The sequence below is a fragment of the Magallana gigas genome, chromosome 7, assembly GCF_963853765.1.
Source record: "Magallana gigas chromosome 7, xbMagGiga1.1, whole genome shotgun sequence".
Classification (NCBI taxonomy): domain Eukaryota; kingdom Metazoa; phylum Mollusca; class Bivalvia; order Ostreida; family Ostreidae; genus Magallana; species Magallana gigas.
The window spans coordinates 21,545,098-21,553,063 of record NC_088859.1 but is presented as its reverse complement, the minus strand read 5'-3'; the positions used below and the strand labels follow the sequence as shown (position 1 = coordinate 21,553,063).

The 7,966-nt window shown below is 32.9% G+C and overlaps 1 long non-coding RNA gene across 1 annotated transcript; it reads right to left on the bottom strand.

The window, feature by feature from the left end:
• Positions 1-4,471: 4,471 nt before the first annotated feature.
• Positions 4,472-6,074, bottom strand: LOC105344834 (uncharacterized). Its single transcript, XR_010708028.1, has 2 exons — positions 5,933-6,074; positions 4,472-5,075 (listed from the first exon to the last, which is right to left on the bottom strand). It is a non-coding gene; the product is annotated as an uncharacterized lncRNA (long non-coding RNA).
• Between the last annotated feature and the right edge of the window lie 1,892 nt (positions 6,075-7,966).

Below are 7,966 nucleotides of genomic sequence, written 5' to 3'. Positions count from 1 at the left end.
GTAATCATTGCACGAAGAACTGCGTACGAGATGTCCTCATTGCCTTGGCAACTGTTATGGTTCCCTTTATTAAGCTTTCCAGACAAAGCGACATTTCTAGATAATATTGATAGATGATTCGGACTTGATGACATGCAGCGGATCCTGATATGTATTCAGGTTTATTATTTTTGTTCACTAATTGTAGATTTAAACAAGGCACTACTGGCTTGTTGTTAAAGATCACTTTTTAAATCTTTAGTATAGAGCCGCTGATTAATGCTGAAAAAAATGAAAGTTATACAGAATCAACATACATGTATTCTGTAGTTGCACTATAAAAACCCTATAACATTCTACAGAGATATATAATAGCGAAGTTCCTTTTCAATGTTCAGCAAGATAAATCAATTCAAGGAATAAACCAAATTGGACAGTGGCAGTTTTCTAGGTATGATACAATGTATGTTTGACTCAATGAAATAACATTGATTTTTGGATTAACTATACGTCCAATTATGAGTGTTTTAGCATTGGTAATGTGTACAAACAACATTATTGGAAAATACAAAATAAAGCCAGATGGTGTGGTTCTTCATCTGAAATAAACACAGATCACTTAACTGAATAGAAATGCATTTACATGTCAAATTCCTGTTACTAATTTTATGGGTGTTTGGACTGGATGACCTGTGTTCTTTAATATCAAATATTTAATATTTTTCTCCAATGGTGTTCAGAATCTATTTACAATGCTTATATTACCTGATGTTTTTGCCAGAACCTAATAAAATAACCGCAACAGTCAAGACCATTCCTTCGTGTGTAATTTGCATAAAAGATCTCTCCCCACAGTAAAGAATGAGTTGAATTTGTTAAAATACCAATCAAGACCTTGGATCATCTAAAGAAAGCAGATACTGAACTTGACCAAGAATCAGCAAAACGTAAATAAAAAAATCACGTGTGTATGAAACGTTCATTATATCAAGATAAATAAATCATCTGTTACTTGTCATTGTTTATAGTGCTTGTCAACTCCGGTCTCTCTGTCAACAACTTCTGACCGTGCCTTTGTAAAGTTCAAAGGAACGCAACACAGAAAAACACAAATACTAAGTTATACTATCATGGCTTCTGTTGATGGTTAATCATCGAGAAGTTTCTATTGACACAATAAATAGCTATTGTTTTCTAAGTCAGTTGGAAAAAATATTTTAGCATGACTATGACTAGAATAAAACAAATGATAATTTTGAACAACAATTTGAATTACAACGAATGTAATTTGTTGTCTTCAATAATAATTCAATGCATGACGTCAAAACGCAGTTTGATCTCTCGTACATGTATCTTTCAGTTTTGTTTTGTCAATATTCTTTGTTGTTTGTATATTTATAATATTGTGTTTTAACAATTGATGAATAAAACACTTTTTGTGTAGTAAATTGATAATAAGTGACGTTTCAGATTGATTTTTGTTCATTAATTTAGCCTCTTTTATATAAATATAACAAAAGATCATTTTATAATTTATTATCATTAATGTTTGTTGAAAATATGGTGAAGGAGTGATTAGGCAATGCATTAAAATATTTGAAAGTAAACATTGTCATTTTGGTGGCTTAGTGTTGGTTCTTTCCAATTCAGTACCAATACATGTACTATTCACTTAACTATTCTTAACTTATATGTAGTGTTATCAATTTTGCAAATTACAGTTATAGAAAACACATCACTGTTAAGTACAGGTTAAAGACATGGAATTGATAAAACTAAAATTTGTCGATATGAAACATGATTTTATTACCAATATGAAATGTATTTTAACTCTTAACTCTTTCAGAATGATTTCAATCATAATGGGGGGAAAAATAGATATGTACTTTGATACCATAGTTTTGATTTATTAATAAATCGTGAAAACCATCCATATAATGAAAATGAGAGAAACTGATTACAACATCAATAACATTTGAGAAGGATTTAATGAGACAGTAGGGCGCATCTTTTCAAAAATCCGACTTGAAACAATCTCCCCATCATATTCGGTATTTTTTATACAACTCATAAATGTATACCAAGTAAAGTTTCAGAAAATTGCGAATTTCTCAATTAAATCAATTTAACTATTTTATTTAAAATAATAATTATTTATGGTCCATAAATGTATACATCGGAATGTTTACGGAGTTCCACCTTCTATACTATTACACATGCGTAGTTACTATAAACAAAACACATGCAGGGCTCACGGAGATTCTCCTGGACAGATTTGATGATAGAAATATGACTTTTCTACTTTTCCATGGCAATAATTGTTAAAAATTTTTAAAATATAAAGAATTATTATTTTGTAAGTATGAATTTTGCGTGTTCTTTTTTTAAAATTTTTGTTATAAGGGTTGTACAAACTATACTTATTTTGTAAGTGAGGCCCTTTGAGGGGTTATTTGACATATTTATGGCCATATACAGTATGTTAAAATGAACCAAAATTGGTGAACCATTTAATATTCAAGGAAATGATGATGTGTTCCATTTAGAGAGTACCTTTTACATCGTATTCCAAGATGACCGAGTCGGGCAAAGATCTTGTAGTTTTGACTTCGGCACGTGTCAATTATTGTCAATCAAAATCCACGTGGTACAAATAAACGATATATGATTAAACCGGTTTGTACGATCCGTTATTTTCCGGAAGCTCATAATTACAGTGATTATGTATGTGAAAGGGATTTTCTAGTACTTGAAATAACACTGTCAACGTTACTTCCTATTTCCTAACGATACAATTGGTACATCTGAAGTAAAACACACATGTTTTTCAGCTGTACCGTCTCTGTAAGGGAAATGTGCGGCCATCTTGTACATTTGGGGATTAGAATGTTTATAATTCTTAAACTTCTGCACGAAGCTGACCAAAAATGTTGCTAAATGATATCAAAAAGCAATAAATAGAGGTTCAACATGTTTTTTTTATGCAAATTATGCATCAAAGAACAGAACAATACCATTTAATCCGTCAGAAAAGCTGTCGAACTGCGCTGCTGGAGACTTATTTTTGAAGATTTAAAAATATATAAAGAGTGCTCATTGTGTTGGTATCTTTTTTTACCACCATTTGTTGAGAAAAAGTTAAAATTTTGCTTTTTAACATCTCAACTTTGCCTCAAACTGAGATACCCTATTTTTCTCAGTTAGCATGGGATCTATTTTTCGAACAAGAAAATCATGGCAATATTAAAACTCATGTGTCTATGGAGAGACATTGACATGATAATTTCATGGAAAAAAATAAATGTCATTCCAATCAATTGTTTTGAATGTGACATTCATCACCAAAATTTGTTTTGGGTTTTCCCCAATTTATAAGAATACATCTTAATAGATTCTTTCTACAAGTGGGGTAGGGGTCCAAAAAAGGATTGTTTTAAATAACAAATAAACATATATTTTTATGAAGATATAACTTTATTGTATCTCCATAGACAATGACAGAAATATCACGTGAGAATTGATAGTTCCTGAGACCTACTTTAAGAATACTATCTTGAAACATAATTGCAACTTGAATATGCAAGCTTAGACTTTTTTTAAATCAACAAATGGTTGTAGAGAGGACAATGTCGACCTCATTTATTATTTAAGTCTGTAACTGCGCAGCTCTAAGTGATTAAAAAATGCATTGTTCTGTTCTTGTATGCATAATTTGCAGAAAACACAACATGTAGAACCTCATATTTATCGCTTTTCTATCAGTCAGCAACAGTTTCGGTCTGTTTCGAACAGAAACAAGCCAGTTCAAGAATTTTTTTTTACATTCTTGTCCTCAAATGTACAAGATGGCCGAACATCCCCCGTAATAATGTGGAACATTGTTTTATTTTATTCACGGAGTTTTTCTTTTTATATAAGAAATATGAATGAGTAGTAAACCAGAGCTTAATCAGCGAACTATTTCGAAAATTCAAATGAGTGACCACTTAAACCATATCCAATGTTAATTATATGTGCCTTTGGGATAAACAATTCCATTCCTACTCACTCTAACACCCTAGATCTAACTTTTCATACGCTACATGTACGATGGTCCCCTAAGGATTAGAATTAACGCAAAGTTTTAATCAATTTATCGATCGATTCTGTGGCTAAACTCGGTAGTTGTCGATTTCTAAATCACGCATCAAGTTAACAAGACGTATCGCAGTATTTCCTGCCTAGACCCTTTCCTTAAGTTGTCTGAGAGGGCGATCACGTGATCCTCGTCATTTGTCATGTCTCGTGTCGCTGATGGTGACCAAAAGTCCATTTTCACCAAAAGCTGAAAATTGGATGTTGTTTTATGGTTTTTCTTAAAACAGAGGTGACTAATTGAATATCACTATCATCGCTCGAGACATGCGATATTGAAAATGGTTCTGTATGAATGTCAATACTCAATATCATTTTGCCTGCACATTATACTGTAAATAAATGATGTTAAAAGACATAAGGGTTGGCATCTTTATTACTCTGAATATTATTTTTAGATTATCAATCACACAAAGCTTTATTGATACATATTCAAGTTTGAACATGAGTTTTTAGTAAGTAGGTTTATCGTCTATTTATTAGATAATAAAGGACAATAACAATGATATCATACCATAACTACATTAAAGTGTTGGCCTTGAACCTCATGATAACAAATGAACAATATAACAAGACAAAACGACAGAGGTTTCTAGTTTTTCCCCGCAAAACTCTCCTCTTCCATCTTTATTTCGTCCGCCTCTAATGGAACGTTCACTTTGACGTCTATTTTTGGTAACAACATCTTCTTTCCGTCGTCTTTGTTCCGTTCTAAATACTCGTCATAATAATCCACTTCTTGTCCTTCTCTGCGCTGCTTCCGGATTTGGGTTGCTATGAGAACCATTAAAGCGGTCCCATAGAACATGATCACGATGACGACATACAGAAGTTCATTTAGGTTACTGTCCCTGAAAGAGACTGGGTCCCCTTTGATTTCAATGATCAGAGAATTGTTTAATTTTCGAAGCAGTTCTTGGTCTGTCGTGTTGAGGTGAACTTGCACACTCGGCATTGTGGTTCTGAAATGCACGTCATACATTACAGAATTCATGTACATGTATTCCCATGATCTGAAATTAGGTTACTACTAGAACGGACTTGTTGCTTACAGTATCCTTGAATTCCTCAATAGAATTTCTTTCAATGTCTGGCATTTGGACTGGAGAGGTATTTATCATTTAAACGCAAGTATGGTATACTTGTATGGATTTACATATGCAGGCAGTATATATCAAGTTTTAAATCTGACAGTTAAATTTTATTGTTATCTCAAGAGAACTTTAATTAAGCAATGTTACCAATCTTGGACCAATTATTCAACAAAACACTAAGCAAAAAGCAACTTTTCAAACATGTAAGAAGAAAACATTGTTTGACTATTTTTGTCGTTAGAAGTTATGCACAGACAAAGTGCATCTATTATTATACAATTTGAAATGCGAATTGATTGTTTTTAAGATATCGCCTAATTCAATTTTTAATAAAATTATGATGTCAGGCTTACTCAATGAAGGCGTAGGTAATTGATTAGAAATCTTTTTTTTAAATATATTTTTTGTGGTTAATCAAAATAAAATCCGGTTGAACTTACAAACTGGTGTTTTGTGCATATTATGTACGTCAAATTGCAAGGAATTAGTTACACAAACTAATCAACAATTTATAGATCAGCTATCATATAAGGAAAAACGTAATCAAAAATAACTATTAACTAAGATCCTCCAGCAAAATTTATCATCAGTTGTCGATCGCCATCCTTTCTTTTTTTTGCGAATTTAATCAACGGCGTTAATTATACTCGCATACTATAGCAGGCACTTTGGTGCATTTAACGATGTAAACAAAATAGACTTCTAGATTACAAGTAATACTGTACCTTTCTTTCCAACTCTTCTAACCATTCCTTCCACTGTCACAAACAAATTTCGACTTGCCCTTTTCTCGTTTAAATCTATTTTTTTTCTACCGCTTTGTATGTCTCTGACAGCTAGTCTCAGCTACAGGTTTCTCAACAGATGAATCGTATTGATTTGAATCAGTGCTCGAGTTCCACAATGGCATCTCATGGCCGCTTAGGTTTTGAACGTCACATCGACGGATGAAGTCATGTCGTAATGGCGCTGAAATTAAATAAACTTTTGGACATTTTTAATTTGGTGAAACAAAGATTTCTTATTTATGGTAAGCAAAAAATCTTTAGAATTCAGTAACTTTTACCAACAACATTTTTAAGGTCTTCCGTTTCCAACGGAAGACCTTGTTGTTATTCTTCGGATTCTTTTTCTTCTTCTTCTTCTTTTTTTTTCTTACGGTTTTTTGTGCACGCGATATCTCAGAAACGGCTCAACCGATTTGCACGAAATTTTCAGATCTTACTAACTATGTTGTGAACCTTATCGGAAAATTTTTTGGTTGATGACGTCATTTCCGTTTTTGAGATATTGGCCTTTTAATGATTTTTAGGGGGCTGGTTTGTCCAAGAGTGTTCTCATAAACTACAAAAGATATCGATTTCAAAATTTGAGGGATGATAGACAAAAGATTGCTTCTCTGAACAAACGCATTCATATTTTTCTAGCACAAGAAACGCCGGCGCTCGGTAGGGCTCGAAAATTGAGATGACAAAAGCGTTCTTATTTTGCTTGGTTTTCTTAGTTTATCTCTTTTCTCGTAAATATTTTGTTAAGACATGTAGAAGAAAAAAGATTTATATTTACGAGATCTTTTGTTTGACATCAAGAAAAAGGGACTGGCCCCTAAAATTAGGGACCTAGAACCATTTAAAGTTTTCACTTTATTACTCAAAAGCAGTTAAGATTTCGATATAGCTGTCGCTGCAAAAGTTGTTCATTATGATCTAATTAATGTCATAACAATAACATTTTGTTCGGGTATTGCGTAATATGAGTGTTAAAAGCTAGACTTGTTACCATGTATTCGTGTTTTATTTGGCAAATAAACGGGGTATTAGTGCGTATAACTGACATTAAGGGTACCAGTTTATATTACGGGAATTGTTAGAACATTTTATTTATTTTCTGGTGAAACACATTATGGAAAAAAGAACTTCTTCTATGCAGTGCATTTGAGTCGCATTTAAAATCTAGCTGGATTCCGAGCTGTGTATGTGAACAATTACGTATCCGATCCCTTGCCCGCGGCCGAGGAAATAGGTCACGGCTGGACTAGCGAGCGGTCTACCGTTATCCGATACACAAAATTTGCGCCTTGCTGTAATGCATCCATGGGTTTATTTTTTTAGCTGCAAACAGAAAAATTCCAATTTTAAAGATTTTACCTACTTCCATAGACAATAAACCAGCTTACATGCGGAAAGTGTTTAAACAGTTTTATACTTTTCTAGTAAAACACATTATGAATAAAAGAACTGTTTCTATGCAATGAATTTGAGTCGCATTTAAAAATCTAGCTGTATTCCGAGCTGTGTATGTAAACAATTTTAAGCACCCGATCCCTTGCCTGCGGCCGAGGAAATAGGTCGCGGTTGGACTAGCGAGCGGGCTAGCTATACCGTTTTCCAATACACAAGATTTGCGCCTTGCTGTAATGCACACATGAGTTTATTTCTTTGCAAAAGATTATACCTTTACCTACGAATGAATTCTGTTTTGGTCTCGTAATTTCAAAAAAAGATTGTATGACTGTCATTGAAAAAAGGTGTTACATAATTGTTATTTGTGATCTTGTCTATGTCATAAAATAGTTCTTTCGTTTAACAGCACATCGATTGTGAACATTTCAGCGTGGTTTTAAACAAGAGGGTTAAACGACCACGAATTTTGACAGATTTGAGTGTAAAAAAGATGGATACAAAACACAAGTGCGATTATATCTTGTAGGAGATAAAAAATATATATAATTAATCTACGTTTGCTATAAATACAAAATT